Here is a 24,079-nt window from a genome sequence, read left to right as displayed (position 1 = left end):
AGTACTAGTGACTACACTGTAAGGGGAACGGCTCTATCACAGATAAAGCTACAAGGTAGATAACAAGCAGGGAGCCATTTGTAAACTGGAACAGTTGCGTGTGTAAACATGACTTTAGACCAGTGTTTGTCAGCCCTTCCAGGCTGGCAACTTCTTACGAGAGTTAAAAAAATATTCACAACTGCCTTCTATTCACTACAAAAAGTCTCAAGGGGGTAACCATGCTAGGCTGTAGCGTCACAACCAACAAGCAGTCCTGTGGCACTTTAAAGACCAAAAACTGGCTCATGACCTCACAAATTTGTAAGTCTCTAGGGTTCCACAGAAATGATTGTTATTTGATTCACTATAAAGAAAGAATAAAAATGTATCAAAGACAAGCAAATATAATGTGTGCACGTGCTGAGAGTTTAAAGGCAAATATTTTACCCTGCCAGGAAAGGGAGTGGTGGAGTGAGATTTTTTCCTTGCTGTAGACTGCAACAAAGTTTTCAACACATCATTACCTGCTGCTGAGAAATGCTGCATACACAGGCATCAGTTCAGTCAATATTTGAATTCCCCCAGAGAAGTGTGGAATGTTAGATGCAGAGATGGACTTGTGGGCCGTGTGCAGGGAAGGCTGCCAAAATTTGGTGATAAATGCAATTAACACATGGCTAAAACTTATCACATGACTTCCACTGTATTTATAGGGCAGAAAGTAAAGCCTGTGGCTAGGTCTGAAGCTTTAAAGGTCCACTCTGATGGGATTAATGTTTACCAGATCTGAAAACAAGTGGCACAATGAATGTGAAAAAAAATGAAACACATTTTTGCAGGCAGGAGAAAGAAATCTTTAGTAAACTTGGGCTAATGTAATATTTAGTTTTATGAGGCTTTGGGGTCAGAATCTAGGACTCTGAAACTTGGACGTGGTTTTGATGAGCAGAAAAGAAAAAAATATAAGATGGCAATATTTGGAGAGGGGGGATCCTCTTTCATTCTTTCCAGGTTGCTCATTTAAGAATCCTCTGAACCCAGGAATTATTATGAAGCAATGATTTGATTTCCTAGCACTAACATTATGCATGGTGGGACTGGAGAAGATTAGCTGTACAATTCAGATTGCCACAGAAGAAAGCTAAACATTATCAATTTTGCTTGTCCAGGAAAATCAGTGCTGGTTTCATTGTAAAATGTCCCCTCACAGCAATATCTGACTTGCAAAGTAATCATCACTTGGAGCATATGGTCTCCTCGAAGCAGGAAGATAAAATTGCAAAAGTGCTCCTTCCAAAACTCAACTTCAGCCTTTTCCATTGAGAAATTGAGCAGCCATGAACACTCTCCAGAACACTCTGAGATCTCTGAGTAAGCTGTTCTCATCTAACCTTTAGGAAAGGGCACTACAGATTCCCTTGCACTTAAACCAAATCAGGCCCTGTGAACAAGACATACCCCTCCTGCCACTGAATCACTGTGAATGGATGAATGAAAAGCACGCTCCCTTTCTTCCCCAACCATCATTCCTGATGTGCACTATCAAAATTCACCTCTCATTTAATAAACACATATTTGCAAGGCATGATCCCCTCAACGTCTCCAAGCCCTTCTTTAACATCTGCTGTTCAGATGCTGTAGTCTATACAATTTACTGCACCTGTCAAGACTAATTTATTCATAGGATCTTGTAGTCATCACAAAACACTGAGATCAATGCTCCAGCAAACCCTGACATTTACTCCTATTCCAAAGTCCCATTTGACCTTGAACTGCGGCTAACTGGAGCTGAACTTGTCAGCTGCTCTGTGAGGCTCAGTAGATCTGACATGTCATGTACCTCTGGGCCAAAGACACAATGTCAGTGAAACCAGTGCACAGACCTCGGAAATAAAAGGATGAAGCACAGATGGGAGCAGGGGGCAGAAGGAGGGGTGGTAGAGGGGATAAATGGCATCTGAAATGGTGCCAGGCTCTCTGATTCGTTATCTTCCTGGGAGAGACAATCTGGCAGTTGCTCCACTTCTTTGAACTCTGCCAGGTACTGGCTCAGGCATAAAGTACAAGTAAGCTACAAGGTGCTTTTCTGTACACTAATAAAAGTGTATGTCTGCAATAGAAAAGAGAGGACAGTGCATCTACACCAGAGAGTTTTGTAGCCAAAACTGGGGTTTTTTAGCCAAAACTCGTGGAGTGCCTACACGCAAAATGTGTTTTGTCAACAGAAACTCTTGACAAAAAAAATCTGTGTAGATGCTCGGGGGCAGAGGGGGGGCCTTCTGTTAACAGAGCGGCTCAAAAGATCGACCCACTTTTATGTGTAGACAGGATCTGTTGACAGAAGTTTGATTGGAACTTCTCTTCTGATAGTAACTTCTGTAGACAGATGCTTCTAGTGTAGACGCAGCTGAAGAGAAACACGTGGATAGAGGGAAAGAAATTATTTGGCTAAGATCCTGCAAAGGCATCTAGGGGACGTGGATACTCAATCTCCATTACTGGCGACACACATCCCCTAGGAATTTTAAAATCCCAGCCAAACATTTTACAAGTGGTTGAGCTTGATGGAGGCAATATTCGGTGAAATTATAGGCTGTGTTTCTGCAGATGGTTGGACTAGACCAGGGCAGACACAGATACACCTGGGGTGCTGAGGTTCCCTTGTGCTTCAGCCCTGGAGATCTGTCCCTCAGCTTCTCTTAATGGGGCCTGCAGCAAGGCTCTGGGCTTCCCGGCTCACCCCCAGCTAGTGCTTGAACCCTGCAGAGGTTAGGGCATGGGCATAGGCAGGACCCGGGATGCTCCTGGACCAAAGAGCCTGGGCGGGAGGGTAAGCTACAGACAGCATTCCCTGGCAGCCACATGGGCTGGGACTGGAGGAGCTGGTGTTGCTAGGCAGCAGCTGGGCTGGAGGCCCCTGCAGCAGCATGGAGCTGGGGATGGAGCTGCCCAAGGCAGTGCAGGCTGGAGGCCAGAAGCTGGCTGGCCTTTGCAGCATCTAGGTGAGCAGCCCAGTGGCTGGCAGGTGGCGGGCGGTGGGGAGAAGGCAGGGTGTTTGGGACTGGTCAGGGCCTGTCCATGCTGGACCAAGGAGGTACAACCTGCTCTAAAGAGGGATGCATGAAAATGGCAATAAATTGTTGGGGAAGGATTCCAACACAGCCCTCCACTGCTTGTATCAATGGGACTTGGCTGGACTGAACCTGTATGCTGCACAGCTCACATACATTGCAGAGGGGATCCCCACAGTGGCTTTGTACATTCCAGCAGGGAGGCAGTCACTGGAGACAGGCCAATGGAGGGAATCAAGTGATCCAACATCTCCTCCTTCTCCAAGAAGAAGAGAGAGGCAATAAGTGCAGTTTCAGATTACAGGATAGAATGGGCTGGGCAGCACAGCACAGCAATCAGCTAGAACAATTAACACAGAAAACTGGACTCTTAATCAGTGTCTCCTTCATTTTTTTCTGTCCATGGGTAGAACAGATTTTGTTATGTGCACTGAGCCACGTGCAGATGTGCACCAACACAGAAACAAATGCTGTGGGCTGTGGGCGTTCTGCTAATCAGGTGGGCAGCACCTGAAACGCTCCTGGGTGGCTATCCAAGAACTCAGTTTGCAGGGAACTGTGCTAGTTCCTGAAGTTTTAAAAATGTGTTTTTCATGCCCCCGAGTCAGGGAACCATCATTATTATGGACAGAATTTAGGCACTTGCTTAAATTCCATTGAAGTCACATATGGAAGTGCTCTTCTGTGGGAAATGAAACTACAGTCCTTGCAAATTGTGCACCTGGGCCTAGCTGGTACAGTGTTTGATGGATTCTCTGAATTCACAGAAGTATCTACATTTTTGCATTGGGAAAAACCCACAATGAAGTTATTAGGAGTCCTTGTTAGGTCTAATCATAGCTTTGTTACTCACTCGCTTTATTCCCTTGGGAAAGCCACTTAACTTCTTTGCTTCGATTTCTCCCATGGCTAAATGGAGATACACTTATTTATCTGCTTCTCCAGAATGTCATGAGGAATTAATGGCTATAACATGCTTTGAAGATGTAAAATTGTTTGCTTTTCTGTTATCAGTAAGATATTCAGGTAAATGGCATTATATTAGAGCTGCAGAGGCAAATCCAACTAGGCTCTTAGGTACAAAAAATGCAGCTTTGATTTTTCGGAGGCACACCAATGTATCATTTTATTATAGCTCAAACACTTTAATATATGTGATACTGTTGCACCTACCACAGCATTCTCTGATGTGTTTTGACTCATTTCTGGTTCACGTTGGCTGTGGCTCTCATGCTATCAGCACAAATACCATATGGCATACTAAATATGATTCTCAGTCGGATATGCATTTTCCAAGGCTAAATTAGAAATGGAGATAACAGACCTGCCAGATTTTGTTTTAAACAGCAAACACCTTCTTAGTTTCTTGGGGCGGAAAAAAGGATACTACAGGAAAGCAAACAAACCTTTGTACAAATGCTTTTGTGTATGTCTTGTTTTAAGCAATCCGAAGTATGTGGATCATTCTAAGGAATATACAACGATTTGGGGCAGGGTAAAGATTTTTCTCCTACCTGCATTTTGATTGGCTGCGTAAGCAGAGAATCCACATGAGTTCTGAATTACAAACAAATGACTGGAAAAGATGTATACTGCACCTTGTCACTATGCACCTTGCCTATAACACACGTTAAAGGATGTGTTAGGAGTGTTTTGGATCAGGAGTGTTATTGGGATGATGATGATGATGATGATGATTATCTTCTGCTGGTAAAGTGGCTTAGATCCCAGAAGGTGACCTTTGCAGGATGCAGAAGGATCCTCTAGAACAGTTGTGGGCAATCTGCAGCCCACATGCCATGGGTCCCATGCAACCCACTGGAGATCCACCAGTGGCCCATGTTCACCCTCTCCCCGCCCCACGTCTGGGGCACTGGAGCCCCACTCTCCCTTCCCCACCCTCTCACTCCTAGCACTTTCGGAACAGAGTGAATCACCTGATTTGTGCTCTGTCCTACTCAGAGGTTGCACACTGCGAATCAGCGGTTTTTGTCTGTTCATCAGTTGGTTCACAGTGTTCTGAAAGTGCTGGGAAGGAGGGGGAGTAGAAAGGGTGGGGAGCCAGTGCTCTTGTGCAGGGGTGCACAAGGTGGGGGGGGGGGCTCAAAGGGGCATGAAATTTCCTAGAGGGGGCACAGACCAATCAGCTTCTGGGTCTCAGGCTCATCCATCTCACTAAAAATGTTGGAACGTTATTATGTATGCACGTTTCTATTTACGTTCCACAGGCTTATTTTCTTACACGTGTTGAAAGGGTTTTTTTTAATATGAACATAACCAAAATGTGCACCAGTTTGGATTATGTGAGATAGGTTGGGCGGGAGCCCTGCTAATGGCACGGACGAAAAGCAGGGCGTGATGTAAAAAGGTTGCTCACCCCTATTCCAGTGCATAGGAGAATGGGGCAGACAGAGGTGTCCGTGGGTTACAGATACAACCCCCACAGGCCATGGGCTGCTTCAGTCCTCTGAAACAGAGGGCCCCTTATGCAGATCACTCACAGTTCATGGTTTCCCATCACTGCTCTAGAAAGAAAAATGAAGGGAGAGATGAAACAAGCAAACTCTGCACGGGAAACCTTGTGGAGGTCACTTCGCTCCTACGCAGTTATTACCACATCACGATGCAACAGAACTCTGTATTAGGCTACGTCTACACTAGCCCTAAACTTCGAAATGGCCATGCAAATGGCCATTTCGAAGTTTACTAATGAAGCACTGAAAGGCATATCCAGTGCTTCATTAGCATGCGGGCGGCTGCGGCACTTCGAAACTGACGCGCCTCGCCACCGCGCGGCTCGTCCCGACGGGGCTCCTTTTCGAAAGGACCTTTTCGAAAGGACCCCACCTACTTCGAAGTCCCCTTATTCCCATGAGCAGATGGGAATAAGGGGACTTCGAAGTAGGTGGCGTCCTTTTGAAAAGGAGCCCCGTTGGGACGAGCTGCGCAGCGGCGAGGTGCATCAATTTCGAAGTGCCACAGCTGCCTGCATGCTAATGAAGCGCTGAATATGCATTTCAGCGCTTCATTAGTAAACTTCGAAATGGCCATTTGCATGGCCATTTCGAAGTTTGGGGCTAGTGTAGACATGGCCAGTGTGGAATGTGACACATTCGGACTTCAAAAGGACCTTCACACGTGGCCAGTTTGTGTTATGAAATCACAGTCCCAATAACACATATGAGCTGGAGGCAGCTGGAGCCACCATTGAGCTGGAACAGTTACCTAAAAACAGCAGATATGAAATTCACATCTATATTCCATGAAGAAGCCTGCTGTCTGAGTCGCAGCACCTACATGGTCTGATTCCTCTTCCTCCCAGGGCCTTTAAATCACCAACAGAGCACTGGATGGCAAACTGCGGGTAGCTCTGAGGATTGCCTGAGCCAGAGCAGGGTGGAACTAAGGGCTGGCTGCCCCCAGCCCTGCTCCTTCCATCGGAGGCCTGACCCTTCTTTGAGCACAGGGGCCCGGTGAGTCTATTAGTTCTCCTGCTTCCACTCATACTGGTCTTCCATAGCCCAGCTCACTCTTTTTCCTGGTTGCTTCCTTTGCTGTCGGCCATGGATCTCCTTGGCTTAGGGCAGCAGTGCAAGAAGGATGACTGCTGAGAGGAGATGGTTGAGTCTACAAAGCCAGAAGGAGATTTCTCTTTTTGTTGAACCACTGTGGTTTCCACATTCCAAAAGCAAACTAGCAAACACTGGTGTCCACAATGCTTTGCTGGATTAGATAATCCATGCCTTTGGGGATGGGGGACAGATGATTCACTTAATTAGTTTTCCAACACATTTTTGGCATAGAGTGATGACCAGAATTATTTGGCATGAGACAAAATGCCAGGGAATTTTTCTCTACTTATGGCTGTCTGTCTCTGATGTTTAACAACAACTTTTAATGTAGCAAACATGCTGTTGCTTCAGCTGGGCACTGGGCAAAATTCTCAGCTGGTGTAAATCTGTGTAGTTCACTGATGTCAATGGAGCTATGCACATTTAGATCAGACCTGAATCTGGCTCGTTGTACATGTATGTGATCTTGTAATTTAAGGTTGTGGCATAATCCATATGAACAAGGGGGGCAATTAAGGTTGCATGGACAATGTCAACAGTGGCATTTCCTGACTTCTGAACACTTAACTACACAACTTCAGCATTGTAATGTAAAATTTCGTCGTAATTTACTAGATTTGGGAAAAAAAACTGAACCCCACTTCCTGCATCATGAAGTCCACCACATGTTCATTACTGGCACCCAAATCATCCATCAGCAGGTCAGAACCTTTATATCTACAACACATACCTCAGCCCTCTGCACCGAGTGCCTTATAACAATAGTAGGTTGTCATCCACTAGAAGGAAATTGGCACATGTTGGCCAGTGTGTTTTACAGCTATTTGCTGACTGTAGCAAAATGCTGAGACTCGGGAATCCCAGGGTCTAGCCAGGTCCTGAGCATATTGTGTTGGTCACAGGCCCTTTTACTTCTGGCTTTTCCAAGCTAATCTTGCCAAGTCTCAACCCTCAGCTCTCTTTTGGCAAACTGTCTCAGGCCCCATATCCCAGCCTCTGTATTCTGCTTCTGCCAGGCTGGGTTCCTTACTTCTCTAAATTCCAGTCAGGTTGCTTCCTGCCTCTCCTCCAGCTTTCTGCAAGGCCCCCAGGAGGAGAAGCACTGAGAGAGCAGGAGAGAGACCATTTCTCTATTATAATTCCTGTGTCCAAAGCCATACTGGCCCTGGTGGGAGAAGCAATTAGCAGGAACACCTGGCCTACTCTATGTAACCCTAGGCAGGGGCTTTAGCTGCCTAACTTGAACCAGTCTCTACTGAGCATATGCAAATAGAATTTTCTGAGGTGTAAAATTTGGGCAAATAGCAAGCAGTTCTGTATCATCTTAGACAGTGTCTCAATCTTTTTTTTTTTTACAAAGTACCCCTTCTTAAAAAAAAAATTATAAGTACCCCTAGTACCCCCAGTTTTCAGACATGCAGTTTTTTTCTACCATTGCAATATATTTGTTTAAACAACTTAATTGTAACTGGTTGCTTATAAAAAATTGCCGATAGGTGATAAACTTGTCATCGTACTTATCATTGTGAAAGGAGAATAAATAAAAAAATAGAGGAACATAAAATAAATCCACTTTTTATTCATACATCTGTATATATTTTTATGCAAACATCAATGAACAGTGATCAATGAAATTACAAGAAAATTTATAATTAATGTAATACAAAATTTGAGCTTTTTTGGATGAAATCAAATGTTCAAACCTAGGGTTCAAACTGCTGAGGGCCACAATTAAATCAATGTTGCTGATACAGTTTCCTGTGTACTACCTTCTTCCAAATCTCCAGTTTTATTCTTTGTTTTCACAAGGAATCAGTCCATTTTAAACCCTTTTAGTTGTAATTATAAATACTAAACTAAAATTGTACAAATAGCAATTTTATCACTTATTTCAGATAAAAAGCTTAATATTCCAGAGCCAGGCACCACCAGCTCCCTCCTTTAACCCAATCCCCCTCCGCTTCTCCAGAGACAGGCAGCCCCAGCCTGCTGCTTTAACCCAATCTCCCCTTCCCTCCTCCGCAGCCAGGCACCCCCAGTCCTGCACTTAACCTCAATCGCTCCTCGTCCAGAGCCAGGAACCCCGCCACTGTAATCCAATGTCAGTGATTCAGTAGAGCCACCGCCACCATCATCGCTGCCATGAGGTTCTCCCTCGGAGCGCTAGGAAGGGATGCATGCTCAGAGCAGTGCACAGCGCTCGCGCAGCTCTGAGCATTTTATTGCTCAAAGAGCCACATATGGCTCCAGCATCTACCCCCCGACTCCTCTCACGTACCCCTAAGGTACTCATACCATGCACTGAGAAACTCTGATCTTAGAGACTAACAAATGTATTAGGTCATAAGCTCTTACCCACAGAAGTTCATGACCTACCATTTGTGCTAGTCTCTAAGGTGCTACAGGATGGCTTGTTAGTTGTCAAGCTACAGACTAACACGGGTACCACTCCGAGAGAATTTGGGCAGATTTTCATGGGAAAGGCAAAAGGCACATTCTTGGCCCCAGGGACACCTCACCTCCTACATTTCTTGCATGAAAACCACTACAAAGCATGGAGGTGCTGGAGGTTCTCAGCAAAACAGCTCTGCTTTTTTAATATGGGGAAAATAACATATTTTCCCTTATTTTCATTTTGATACATGGCTGGACAGTTTTAGCTGAAACCTTCCCAAAAATGGGCCTGAAGCAGACATCTAGCATAGAAATCTCATCCCCAACAGTTAAGTGCGAGGCAGTTACTAGCAAATGGAAACAGGCTCCTGTTAATGGAGAGTGCCAGGCACCCTTAGAGCCAATGCCACCAGCATGCCCTACATTTTCTTCTTCACGGTGCATTGCTTCACAGCTCCTGAATGGCTGGAAGCCCCATTGAAATCAATAGTGCTCAGCTCAGACTGATTAGGCAGGATCTAAGACCCACATTTCAAAGGAGCCCAGAGCTCTGGGTCCCTTTGAAACACTGCGGCAGCACTGCTGATTGGCTCCATGTATTTGTGAGGTGGGGGAGGCAGAGCAGCGCTATGAGCTGATTGATCTTGGTCCCACCCCCTCTGCTCTTGGCCCTGCCCCTCCCAGGGGCACAGAGCCAGGCCCCCTTCCAACCTTACCCCAGGGCCTGTCGTGTCTACTGGCCCCACTGGGCCTGAGGCTCTAACACATCTCTTAATATCACAGGGGCGGTTCAGAATTTAAAGTGACAAGTCATTATAGATTTTGTGTCAGTGCATGTAATAGGCTAGGCCCGGCACTAAAAGGACTGACCTTTGGACAATACCATGGCAGATGTTTATGGAGCGATGAATTACGTATCTCTGTTTTAGTCTCTGGGGACCCTAATAAATGTGTCTTGCCCCCTGCCCCCAAATCCAAACCTACAACCAAGCACTGGCGATCAACGCAAGAGAACAGCCTCATTAGCGAGTCTTGTTCTGTTCACTGCAGGCTAAGTGTGTCAGGAGCCGCGTCTACACGTGCACGCTACTTCGAAGTAGCGGCACTAACTTCGAAATAGCGCCCGTCGCGGCTACACGCGTCGGGCGCTATTTCGAAGTTAACTTCGACGTTAGGCGGCGAGACGTCGAAGTCGCTAACCTTATGAGGGGATCGGAATAGCGCCCTACTTTGACGTTCAACGTCGAAGTAGGGACCGTGTAGACGATCCGCGTCCCGCAACGTCGAAATTGCCGGGTCCTCCATGGCGGCCATCAGCTGGGGGGTTGAGAGATGCTCTCTCTCCAGCCCCTGCGGGGCTCTATGGTCACCGTGGGCAGCAGCCCTTAGCCCAGGGCTTCTGGCTGCTGCTGCGGCAGCTGGGGATCCATGCTGCAGGCACAGGGTCTGCAACCAGTTGTTAGCTCTGTGGATCTTGTGTTGTTTAGTGCAAGTGTGTCTGGGAGGGGCCCTTTAAGGGAGCGGCTGGCTGTTGAGTCTGCCCTGTGACCCTGTCTGCAGCTGTGCCTGGCACCCTTATTTCGATGTGTGCTACTTTGGCGTGTAGACGTACCCTCGCAGCGCCTATTTCGATGTGGTGCTGAGCAACGTCGAAGTTGAACATCGACTTTGCTGGCCCTGGAGGACGTGTAGACGTTATTCATCGAAATAGACTATTTCGATGTCGCAACATCGAAATAAGCTATTTCGATGTTGGCTGCACGTGTAGACGTAGCCATGGTGATGCAAAAGGACACCTCATTTTGATAATTTGGTAGGATTTGCCTACTTCTGCAACTGGTTATGTCACACTCTCTTGCCTCTGTCATTATCAGACTCTACTTACATCCTTTATTTACACAATACAGAAGGTGAACGCTATCGTAACTGAAATAGAGGATTTATACCATATGAGGTCAGAGCATTGCTCTACCAACTCTAGTTAGCTCACACAGATTGTGGCCTCTTCCAGGTGCTTCTGATGAAACTCCTTGCAGATGCAAATGGCCAAATGACTATTGCTGCTCATGGAGGAAATAAAAGTCTTCTCTTAACCCTGGCAACCCTTAGCTTTATGGACTTTATGATCCCTAGTTATAGATCATATGATATTATTGATCATAACGTTATCCAACCACAGCATTTGAACATGTAATGGCTATCTCACCAGTATTAGCCAGGGATATGGGTTGCGTGAAAACAAGCACACTTCCTGCATCCGCTAAAGGGTGCAATGAAATCTTTTGATGTGAGTGTCATCCCCAGTGGTCCTGCAGGATTTAGGCCCTGATCCAAACACCACTGATGCATACGTTTAAATGCTGGCGAGGCACATGAGTTCTCACAGATTATTTGTGTGTATGACACCAGGCTTATACCTGTGAGGTCAGCCCCTTAAGACAAAGTGGCAGTTAATGATCTGTTTCTTTTCTCACCTTCCATATAAAGAACCTTCAACAGATCTCCTTAAAAGAACATTAGTGTCCCAGTTCAACATCAATTATCTTCTTTTCAAGCAATCCATTCCAGCCTCCTCTGTGGCTCAGGACATAGGGCAGGACCAATGAGCAGAGAAATGCATGTTCCCCGCCACCCACGTAAAAATAAGCAAACTCTTCCTCACCCCAGACCACCCTAGAACTTGTCTTGAGGGACTGTGGCTCCTTATAGGCACAGTAGAGATCTGGGTTTCTTTGTTCCCCTAAATTACACAGCTATCTTGTCTCTGTCTCCCTAGTAGCCATCACCAGAGCAAGCTGAAGAACTCTTGCCCTCTTCCTTACTGTCAGCTCTCCAGCTAGGAGACTAAGCCAGTATAAAAGCTGTAGTTTCTTTGACCTGAGTTTCCTACATTTTGGGGTGCTTGTTTTGTCACACCTTCTCAAGGTGGGTCCTCAGTATTTTCTAAACATCAGCTCCCTTTGAGACATCTTAACTAGAAAGTTGCAAGTCCTTTTTGAAGATGTTGGCCACAGTATCTAAAAACCTATCACCGAATAATAAGTTTCTGGTTAATACCAGAATGGCATATAGATGGAAAAAGAGAGCGAGAGAAGAATCTGATATGTCTTGGCTATCATCTGTAAAGAGAGGAAAATATGCTAGCTGTCAACTTGGCAACACATTGCCTTTTTTAAAAAAAATGTTGATAACAGAATTTCTTTGAAACTAAGAAAACACTCCAAGTGCTCCCATCCTCTCTTGCTCTAGATGAGTATAAAACAGAAAGAGCAACAATTCATTCTTCTTATCCAGGGAGCCCTGGAGTAAGAGATGAGATCTTGACTGTAGGATTATTGGTTCTGGTATAAGATGGATCATAAACTCCTTGTAATAGGTCAAATCATAAACCAGGCGTTTCAAGCTTATGTGATCCCCTTCTAAACAATCAAAGGTACTTGGAGCTCCCACTAATAAGGGCACTTACATGAGACTTGTAAATCACTCAGTTGTTTAATGAGTTGGTGAGTCAATCTATTAGTCTGTTAGAACTATTTCTCATCCTTACCCATCTAAGGCACCCTATGGGGAGTTTAGTAATTGGGGGCTATTACATCAAACAGACACTCCCACTTCCTTCTTCATAATGGTTCCCAGTGCGTGTTGGAACAAGGCCTGCACACCCTCCACAGCCTAGATCCTGCCCAAAACCCATTGTCCTGCATTGTGCTGGCAGAGACTGGCACTGTGGCACCTGAGTTGTGTGGGGGGTTGTCTCCTGGAGACAGCTCGGCACTGCACTAATCACTGTCCCTGAGGACACATCGTGTTCCGCTCCCTGTGCATCCAGCTGAGGGACTGAGGTCGAGGGCAGTTGGAGGCATGGCTTCACCCCCATTCTCTTCATCCTTCCCCAACTCCCTTAAGAGCAGACAGACTCCCAGAGCGGTAAGAGGGAGAATGGTGCAGGGATTGCAGTTGGGCCTAGCTACTGTGCTGAGGACATAGGGTGACACGAGCCACACAACCTGTAGGAGGCCTGACAATGTGGGGGTTGACAAATGGCGGTAGTTGCCCTGGGTAGCTGCCTTGGTGTGGCAGCAGCAGTGCCCAGAGCTCAGGCCTCTTTGAAGTGCTGTATCAACACAGCTCTGCACAGCTGTCAGGGAGCGGAGGGGACCCCGCACCATGGTCTGTGTGTTGCCCTAGGCTCTGCCCCTTCCACCATTGGCCCCACCGCTTCAAGGAAATGGAACAGGGCCCCCATCCCGTTTTCCCTGCCTGTGGTTGTTGTTCGAGCTGAGTGCTCGCTGGAGTCTGATCTAATGTTAAATATCAGTATGGGCCTTTTTAGGGACACAGAGACCACTCCCATCAACTTCAGTTGCAGTGTCACAAGCACACTGGGGGTGCATCTACCCTAGCAAGTACATTTGAAATTGAGGTTGGAAGATGGCCTTCTTTTGAAATAACCTGTGCAGTGTCTACATACACACCGCCATGAAAAGTAACATCGAAAAAATGGGGCCATTCTGTCAAAGTCGTTCCTCCGTTCCCGAGGTGGCAAGAGCGCCCCTTTCGAAAGATTATTTCAAAAGAGAGCAAGTGTAGACACTCCTGGGACAGCTCTTTCAAAAGAGGGAGTTCTCCATGGTGCTGATCAACTGGCGAGTGGCGGCACTGCTCACAGCAGAAGCGGAGCTCTATGGCTCCGGCGTCCACCTGTGTTTAAAGACACAGGCTCCCACAACCCCCCAGGCAGGAAGCTGAGAAGGTGCAGGAAGCAGGGAGCCCATGCTGCTCTCCAGCATGCTGCCAGCTGTGAGGCCCCAGCCAGCCTGCCTTGCTTCCTGGCATCATAGCCAGCACCACCACCCCCTCCCACACCAGGGGCTCCCCAAGGAGACTGTGGGCCTCCTCCTAGATGGAGGTTGAGCTGCAGGACCCCCTTGCCCTCTGGAAAGATGAGGAGGTTCTGCATCAGACAAGGGTCCAGTGCAACAATGCCATGGTGTTTGAGCACCTCTACAAGGGCCTCACTGGCCAGGGTCACCCCACCTGCACTCTGGCCCAGTGAGGTCCAAGATAAAGGAGCTGCACCAGGGAAACTGCAGGGCCTGGGACACAGCTGGCTGGTCAGGGGCAGCACCCACCAGCTGCCCCTACTTTAAAGAACTGGACTACCCCCTTGGAGCCTGAGATGGGGACGGAGGGAGAGGACCACTCCAGACAATGTGATGATGAGGGCTCAACCTAGGGGGCCCTTATCACTGACGTCCTGTCTGGCCTGTCCAGCCAGGTCCCCTCCGATCGTACCTCTCCCAATTTCCTGGAGGGACCCACAGATACGTGCTATGCATACTGGTCACCCTGGGGAATGGCGGGGGGTGCTTAGCCCTGCCTGGGATGGCCATAGCCCACCCACATGGCCATCAGCCCCGGGGCACACGCAGGCTGGATGGACCCTCTCCCCTGGCTGCAGAGGGCTGACGCGTGGCAATCAGCACCATGCAGCTGGAACAGCGTCATGGGCCACCCTGCCATGGAGGAACTGGGCAGGGGGCGGAGGGGAGCTCGCGCTCATGGCACCCCTACAGGGAACCCTGGGATGCTGTCCCCACAGGGCCCCCAGGACAGGGAAGTGGGGAGGATGGTTCTCAGGGGCCATCGGTCAGGACTAATGGCCAATTTCTCTCTCCTCTTCTGTCTCAGCAGCTCCAGCAGCTGGCAGCTGGACAAGTCCTGTCACGGGCCCAGGGAGACTGACCACTGAGGGCAAGGGGGAGTGGCCTGGACCCTGACCAGTGACAGTGTGGGGCTACCACCGGGCTGTTCACCAGTGCCACCAGGGTGGGGAGGAGGACGCAGGGGATGCAGTCCACACCACAGCCCTGAAAGACCTCACGTGTGTGCTGTGGGAGTGGCTCGCCATGGAGCGGCAGGCCTGAGACCACATGGTGGCCAGCCTGGATGCCCTGACCCAGGCCATGATTGGCCACCTGGCCCCGGCTGCCCACCCCATCATGAGCCACTCCCGCTCCCACCCCCACCCCACCATTCCCCATCCCCCATCACCTTCCCACCCTCCCTTCTTCCCCGCGCTGACCTCTGTGCTGCCCTGATCCCCGCTCCCACCATTCCTTGTCACCCGCTCCCCCTCTGACCTACCCCACCCCATCCTCCCTCTCACAGCACCCCTCTGCAGCACCTCCCGTGTGCATGAGCCTGACCTCGCTTCCCTGGTCCCAACCCACCTCTTCCCGGCTGGTCTCAGGCACCTGGCCCACATGTTGCTGGCCAGGGCTGGCCAGAAGGAGGCCGCGACCCCTGCCCCCTGCCCCCTGCTCCCCCCGTGCCGACCCTGGCAAGGCCACAGGGGGGCCCTACCCCAGCCACACCCTTACCTCCCCATGCTGCTGGCCCCTGCCCAGCCCTGGCTGGGCCCCCAGACACAGGGTGGGGGAAGGGATGGACCCAGGTGACAAAGGTTCAGGCCATTGACCCCTATTGAGAGGTAATGCTCCCCACTTTGATCCTTGGCCCCCTGGGGCTTGCAGGGCACTTGCCCAGGACAGCTACACCCCTGTAAATCGTTCCCCCAACTCCCGTTAGCCATTCCCTCACCCACCTATAAAAAGTTCCCCCCAACCACCATTAGGTGTTCCCCACCTGCCTGTAAATATTTCCCGTGAGAATACAGAGGCAGACAGTTATAACATGCTTGTGTTTAGCCTCCCCAAGGTTGTTCAGGGTACAGCAGGCCCTGGCTACTGGCAGGACACTATGGAGGCCTACCGCCAGCCTCATGAGGAGGCATCTGATGTGCTCCTGTAAGAGGCTGAAATGCTACTTGACTGTATTGTGGGCCCAGTTGAGGGGCTCATTAAAAACTTTCTGGCTAGGCTGAATGTCTCCCGTATACAGCCTCATCAGCCAGGCCTGCAGGGGGTAGGCCGCGTCTGCCATGATGCAAGGCAGCATTGTTGTGTCCCCGCTGGGGACCTCCCACGCAGATGTCCTGGAAGTGGCCATTGGGGTCAACGAGCGCCTTCAGGACCACGGATTGGTGGTCTTTTCAATTCACATAGGCCCCGTCGCTGTGCTCCATGGCCCGGATGACAATGTGTGTGCCATCCAGTGCCCTGAAGCAGTTCAGGAAGCCCAACTGCTCGAAGCCCCGCATGGTGTCATCCAGGTCCCTAGTGAGGATCAGCTACCGCAAGAGGACCTTGTTGATGGTGGGGCATGGAGGGGACGTGCTTGTGTGTGTGTGGGGTGGGGGTACAGTGTGCCCACCCACTCCCATCCCCTGAAGGGCATGCCTCCCTCAAGCACTCGCCCCCTACCCCCGTGTGCCTGCCTGTCCCCGCTCTCATCTCCACCGAGGCCTGCCCCTCTGGTTCCTGATGGTGCCCCTTCATGGGGTGCCCCTTGCCCATGCCTCCCCCGCATGAGGTCTAGGTGTGACCTAGTCATGGCTTACCTCATTGAGGATGGCCCCAATAGTGGGCCTACCCATCCCGAACTGGTGGCCAATGGATTGGTGAGGATGATGGTCACCCTTTTCTGGAACGGGAGCACTGGCCTCATGCATGTGGCGTGGTGCTGGAGGGCTGGGGTAAGCCAGTGACAGAGCTCCAGGAATGTCCTCTTGGTCATCCTGAAGTTCTGTTGCCACCAGTCTCCACCCCAGTCCTCCAGCACCAGCTGGTCCCACCAGCCGCTGCATGTGGGGAAGCCCCACAGGCAGTGGATGACCCGGGGGACCAGGTGGGGGTGCCACACCCTGAGGGCAGCCTCCAGGAGGGTGGCTACAAGGGTGGCCAACCGGAGCCGCTGTTGCACGGTAGCCAGGGCCACAGCCAGCACGCTGGCCACGGCCTCAACGAGGGCCAGGAGCTACTTGGGGTTCATAGGGACCCAGGGAGAGTCCTCTGCTTTTTCTCCCTGCATGCCTAGGGACAGGTAGCTGACCCTCAGCATGTGTAGGCCCAGGCTCGGGAGATGGGTGCCTTTAAAGGGGTGGCACACGGCGGCTTCAGAAGGGCTCATCTGCCATGTGACCCTGCCCAAGGCATTTCCTGGCCCCGTACATTCAAAAAGGCACCCTAGGATGTGTGGATGCTCTCTTTCAAAAGTGTGGTGGGGGCCATTCGAAAGGGCGGGTCGGACCTTCACTCCCTGTTTGCTTGTGTGGATGCTCCCTTTCAAAAGGCCATCTTTCAACGTTTATTTTCTAAAGCTGGCTTTTCAAATGGGAACTATAGCGTAGGCATAGCCTGAGGGTATGTCTACACAGCACCCTTATTCCAAAATAGCTTATTTCAAAATAACACTGCCACACACAAAATGCATTTTGAAATAGCACTTAGCTATTTTGAAATACATTGTCTGCATACATAGTCTGGGTCTACACGTGCCCCTTCCTTTCAAAAGGGGCATGTTAATGAGAGGGTTTGAAAGATGCTAATGAGGCACTGCAATGAATATGAAGTGCCTCATTAGCATAATGGCGGCCGTGGCGATTCAAAAGTGCGGCTTTTTGAATTGCGCGCCGCCCGTGGAGACGGGACCTTCCGAAAGGACCCCCCCCCAGTTTTCAAAAGCCCTTCTTCCAATCACCAGATAGGAAGAAGGGCTTTTGAAATCTGGGGGGGAGGTCCTTTTGGAAGGTCCTGTCTCCATGGGTGGCACGCGATTTGAAACGCTGCACTTTCAAATTGCCGTGGCTGCCTTTATGCTAATGAGGCACTGCATATTCATTGCAGTGCCTCATTAGCATCTTTTGAACCCTCTCATTAACATGCCCCTTTCGAAAGGAAGGGGCACGTGTAGACCCAGCCATACAGCCTATTTTGAAATACAGCCATTAGGCACACTATGACTTATTTTGGACTAGGCTCTATTCTCTGTCGTAACAGCACCTATTTTGAAATAGCTAGTTTCAAAGCAGGCGCTATTCCTCATGGAATAAGGTTTACCAGTTCCTAAATCAGTCAACTGCTATTTTGAATTTATTTTGAAATAGTGGTTGCGTTGTATAGACACTGCCATAGTTATTTTGAAATAAGTGTGCTCTGCTGTATAGACCTATCTGGAGTCACAGTAAACATTTTACACCTGAAAAATAGGCCACAGGAGAACAGATTACAGGCCCACATTGCACAAATTTCCCCTTTGCTACATTGCACAGAATCATGCCCATCTGCTATTTCCAAACCTGCAAGCATGTACTGGTTTTGTTATAGACTCAGTAGTCTCTGGGCTCTGCGTCCAGCTTACTCCTGGGAAAGTCACAAACATTTTTTATTGTGTTGGTTAATTCCAGACTTCCATATATCTAGGGCAGATGTGAAATTTACATAACCTCCATCAGCTGTCCAGGAGCACTGCACATTATGCACTAGTTACTCAAACGGGAAATCACTTAAATTAACTATTGCATTGTCCCGCCCACGGAATCTGGAATAGGAAAAACCCATTAGTGAAACACCCAAGAAGATAATATTGGTAATAAATTATATATTTAAGGAGGATTAGTTGGATTACCAAACAGTATCCTAACCAAATCAGGCTCATTAGGCTTTTCAATTTCACTTTATTAAAATAATTTAAATTAAGGTTCATTAAATGTAATATAATTTAGCTGGAGCACTCCAGGAATAATCCCTTTGCTTTAGCATGAACACAGCATTTTTCAAGACCTTTAAAGCACTGGATTTTTATGAAATGCATGGCCATTGTTTTTTACAGAATTTCTTCTTCCAGTCCTCCCAAGAGTATTTTTTTCTCTCTGCTCTTTTTTGGTGAATTTTTTTGTTGTGCTTCTTCTGTGCTAATGTGAACACAAGCCCCAAAGAAGGAGTAGAATCTCATCTTCCACCTTCTGTGTTCATGGAATGGGGGCAGCATATACCCCTTCCTACTGCTGAACAGGCTGTACAGGTGTGGCGTCTGAAAGGAAGTCAGTGTGGCCAACTCTCGCAATACTTGGTGTTAGTCTTCAATCACCTGCTCTCTTGTGATTTTGTTTAAAAAAAAAAAAGAAGGAAACTTTTTAGCCCTCATGGTTACGGAGGAAAATGTGAAAGCAACAAGTGTGAGTGTACCCCAAAAGGTCAAACGCCAGAGGGCAAATATGAGGAACCAAAATGCATGATTTTATTTTCGTATGTCACAGGGATATTTTGTCAGGCTGACCTACGGTTTTGTTCACTGATAGTTGGCTATGTTAAGCAACCTAACTTCAGGAATCCAGTTTTGGACATCTTGACCTAGTTGTCCAGAATTGCTGAGACCCAGCAACTAGCCAGTAGGTTCTCTGTGTGCTAAAGTACCTCTGGAAACTAGGCCCTAGACTGGGATTCTGGAGCCAGGCACTGAAAAGCAGAGAGTAAATTTCAAAACATTGCTCTAAAGCATGGGTGTCCAACCTTTTGGCTTGCATGGGCCACATTGAGTGAAGAGGAATTATCTTGGGCTGCATATAAAATATATAATATAGTTAATATATATAAATCACATAATAATGTTAAAAGTTTACAATCTTGTGGGGCTGCATTACTAGCTGTCCAGGGCCGCATGCGGCCCACGGGCTGCAGGTTGGACACGCCTGCTCTACAGGGCTGCTCACGGCACGGTCACACCAGTGGGCAGCTGAAATAGGCACAGCACAAGAGATTTCCTAATCCTATTGGAACCCTTTCCTCAATTTATCAAGAGTGCTGCTTGCACCCTGCAAGTTCTCATAGAAAAAAGAGCAACAATTCTGCAGATTCCTTACCAGGCTTATTCATCAGTTGCTAGAGAGTTTTGTCAAGATTCCAATGTATTCTTTAAGCAGCCATGTGGAAAAAGTTTCAAACAGCTCAAAGCCCTGCTGAATGAGAAAGGAAAGCTGGGGAGCTCACACCACCCTGGTAATTTCCTGATCCTCTTACATCTCTGAAGGAAAATAGAATGAATAGTGGTTGGAGCTGATCTGCCCCAACCCTGCGTTCAACACCACATCCACCTAGGAGTATCCTACTCCTCCAGCCCCACTACAAACAAAAACAAACAGGCACAATATGTGCAAACACACAGCTGTCACAGTGGCCATCTTCCCCATCCCCTAGTGTGAACGTTTGCATTTATTTTCTACAAACAAGCTGGCTGGCTTATTTTAAGGGTTAATGTTCCAGCATGAGCACAATACATGCTTTAATGAGCACATTACATGCACTGGGGCTGTGCTGGTGTGAGCCTGGGGACACACTGAAAGGGGAAGTAATTAAGCAGTCAGCTTTATAATAAGGAGAATGTGCTCTAGCCAAATTAAATGGCCTAGTTTTTAGAAGTGCTGACTTCCGACAGGTCCCTCGGACTTCAGTGAGATTTGTGGGGCTGCGTCTACACGTGCACGCTACTTCGAAGTAGCGGCAGTAACTTCGAAATAGCGCCCGTCACGTCTACACGTGTTGGGCGCTATTTCGAAGTTGAAATCGACGTTAGGCGGCGAGACGTCGAAGTCGCTAACCCCATGAGCGGATGGGAATAGCGCCCTACTTCGACGTTCAACATCGAAGTAGGGACGTGTAGACGATCCGCGTCCCGCAACATCGAAATAGCGGGGTCCTCCATGGCGGCCATCAGCTGGGGGGTTGAGAGATACTCTCTCTCCAGCCCTTGCGGGGCTCTGTGGTCACCGTGGGCAGCAGCCCTTAGCCCAGGGCTTCTGGCTGCTGCTGCTGCAGCTGGGGGTCCGTGCTGCATATACAGGGTCTGCAACTAGTTGTTGGCTCTGTGTATCTTGCACTGTTTAATGAAAGTGTGTCTGGGAGGGGCCCTTTAAGGGAGCGACTTGCTGTTGAGTCCGCCCCAGGACCCTGTCTGCAGCTGTGCCTGGCTCCCTTATTTCGATGTGTGCTACTTTGGCGTGTAGACGTTCCCTCGCTGTGCCTATTTCGATGTTGGGCTGAGCAACGTCGAAGTTGAACATCGACGTTGCCAGCCCTGGAGGACGTGTAGACGTTATTCATCGAAATAGCCTATTTCGATGTCGCAACATCGAAATAAGCTATTTCGAAGTTGGGTGCACGTGTAGACGTAGCCTGGGTGTGCCGTACCCTTGGACAGCATGGCAAAGATCACAGCGTACTGAAGCTGCAATATGACCAGCAGCTCAGGCTTAGTGAGGACAGACGCCATTCATAACTATCAGGTCCGTGTGTTACCATAAATCTCAGAACTCAGGCTCTTTATCTCTCGCTGTTTCTGGGGTGCTGCTTTATGTGAGCATATTCCCTGATCAGCTCCAGATCTCCTTAGCCCAGAAGGCAGTCTGAGAAAGTGGGCTAGGAGCCACGGAGATGCATGGGGGGAAATGAATGCTAAGCCACTGAGCCCTGGGGATGCCATAGCAGCAGCATACCATGGGGGGAGGCCAGAACAGGAGACTCCTCAGCACTGGATGCTACAGTTTCATCCCCAGAGCACTGGCAGATGGAGAGGTCCTGCCAAGCTGAGCTCTCTGTCAGGCAGAGCAGAGACCATGCCCTCTTGTGCAACAGGGAGCTGTGACGGAGCCCCCGCCCCCTGGGTGCAACTTGGGCTCATAGAACCACATTGCCCCCCTGACTCTCTCCAGACTGGGCTGCAGCTCCCTTGATGGACAATGGCTGTTGTTAGCTGCCTGATACTCCTCCTGGGCATCGGCTTGTCTTTTTGCTCTTGTCTCTGAGGAGCACATATCTGGCTGATTCCCCATCTTACAGCATGCTTTAATGATAGCCATATAACATGGTCTCATAACTTCATGTGAATTGATGATATACATGTACGGAGAGAGAAACGACTTTCAGCAGATCATAATTTTTCTCTTGACACCTTACAAGGAATGCCGTACATGTAAAATCACAATGATATAAATAACAAGAAGTCCTATGGCACCTTATAGACTAACAGATATATTGGAGCATAAGCTTTCGCGGGCAAAGACCCACTGCATCGGATGAAGCAGGTCTTTGCCCATGAAAGCTTATGCTCCAAAATATTTGTTAGTCTATAAGGTGCCACAGAACTTATTGTTTTTGAAGATGCAGATTAACCTGGCTACCTCTCTAACACTTGTCACCAAGCAAGGCAATAATATAAATATGAGGACTATGGGGGTTACAGGATGCTCTCCCAAGGTACAGAACATCGAAGGAGCTATCCTTAAATCCTGCACAGTGAACCATAGAATCCTAGAACTGGAAGGGACCTCAAAAGTTCATCAAGTCCTGTTCTCTGCCCTCACAGCAGGACTAAGCACCATCGATATCATCCCTGTTAGATATTTATCTAACCTGTTCTTAAATATCTCCAGTGATGGGGATTCTACAAGCACTCGAAGCAATTATTTCCAGTACTTAACCACACTGATGGTTAGGAATTTTTTCTGAATGTCCAATCTAAACCATCCTTGCTGCAATTTAATCCCATTGCTTCTTGTCCCTTTTCTCCCTCTTCCTTGTAACACCCTTTTAGGTACTTGAAAGGTGTTATCATGTCCCCTCTCACTCTTCTCTTTTCCAAACTAAACAAACCCAATTCTTTTTCTCTTCTCTCAGGTCATATTTGCAAGCACTTTAATCACTTTAGTTGCTCTTTTCTGGTCCTTTTCCAGTTTCTCCACATCTTTTCTAAAATCTGTAGCCCAGAACTGGACACAGTGCTCCAGCTGATGCCTAATCAATGCAGAGTAGAGCGGAAGAATTACATCTCATGTCTTGCTCACAACACTCTTGTTATTCCATCCAAGAATCATGTTTGCTTTTTTTGCAACAATGTCACACCTTTGAGTCATACTCTGCTTGTGGTCTACTACGACCCACTAGATCCCTGCTGTGAAACCACGCCCCTTTGTACAGCAGAACCACACTAGATTCACTCTGTGGGGAGCTGGGAGGGCAGATGGGGATGAGCCACCATTTTCCCATAAGCTGTTATTTTGTTAAGAATCCTCTGGAGATTTAAGAGACATGAGCCTTCTTGACAGATAGATAGGAATGGATCCCAGAATTAAAAATCGATGATGGCTTACATACAAGAGATCCTGATACGATCAGAGTCATAATGTGCAAAAAGAATAAAGTCAAGTGCTGTACTATAATGAAGAAGAGAGGCCTGGGCCACTGATGGGAAGGCAGGAGAGTGAAGGGCAGTTGCCCTGGGGCCCTGGGATTTAAATAGACTCCGGGGTTTTGGGCTGATGCTGCAGCAGCAGTGGCAGCAGGAGCCCCAGACCCCATTAAATCACTGCCAGAGCCCTGCACAGCAGTCCAGGCAGTGCTGAAAACTGGTGAGGAGAGGTGTGGCACAATCCTAAACGGGTACATTGAAATAGTTTTAACGAATTACTACAAGAGTAAGCAGTACATGTTTGCTGTCAAGTTGTTTTAAAATTCAAGCCTCTGATCTGATGGATGTCACTGGCCAAGCACCTGGAAGTAGAGCTGTTGAAGTGCTAAACCAGCTTTTAACAGCAGTAGTCATATCAAATGCTCAGAGAGAATATTCCATTCATTTCAGCTAATTCAGCTATCATTTATGTCACCCAAACTCAAGAAATCAATGTAGAGATGAAAAAGCAGGAGAGCTTGTTTTCCTCTCCCAATTTATGCATAAATGATAGGTGTGAGAGAACGAGATCTACTAGCTCTAAAATCTGGAAGGACCTGGTGATCAAAAACAGTCAGTTCAATTCCCTAACTACAGATGCTGCTTCCTTTCTCTAATAAATCACTTATTTTCAAATAAACTTTTTGATAATTTGTCTTATGTGTCTTGCCTGTTTAAGCTAGCTTTTTAAACTAAAATTCTTCAGCTGTCAATTTTAACTGAATTTTAATTTCCATCCATGTAGAACTTGAACCAAAAACAAACAAAAAATATAATTCTGTAACTAAGAAGTGCATCATTCACCATTTAAACAAAAATGCAAAAATTACAAATTTCAATAAATGTAAATTAACCTGTAGAACAGCACAAAAATATGCACAGATGCAGTGAATCCTCCTGGCTAGCAAAACAAAGTATCAAATTTAATATAAAGGCTAT

The 24,079-nt window shown here is 47.9% G+C and overlaps 1 protein-coding gene across 1 annotated transcript in view; it reads right to left on the bottom strand.

The window, feature by feature from the left end:
• Nucleotides 1-24,079, bottom strand: part of GALNT9 (polypeptide N-acetylgalactosaminyltransferase 9) — a 299,274-nt gene that overhangs the window by 108,671 nt on the left and 166,524 nt on the right. The gene's annotated exons all lie outside the window — the stretch shown is intronic.

This window comes from Carettochelys insculpta, chromosome 18 (genome assembly GCF_033958435.1).
Source record: "Carettochelys insculpta isolate YL-2023 chromosome 18, ASM3395843v1, whole genome shotgun sequence".
In the NCBI taxonomy this organism is placed as follows: Eukaryota; Metazoa; Chordata; order Testudines; family Carettochelyidae; genus Carettochelys; species Carettochelys insculpta.
The sequence above is the reverse complement of the archived record's forward strand: the minus strand, read 5'-3'. Positions and strand labels throughout refer to the sequence as shown.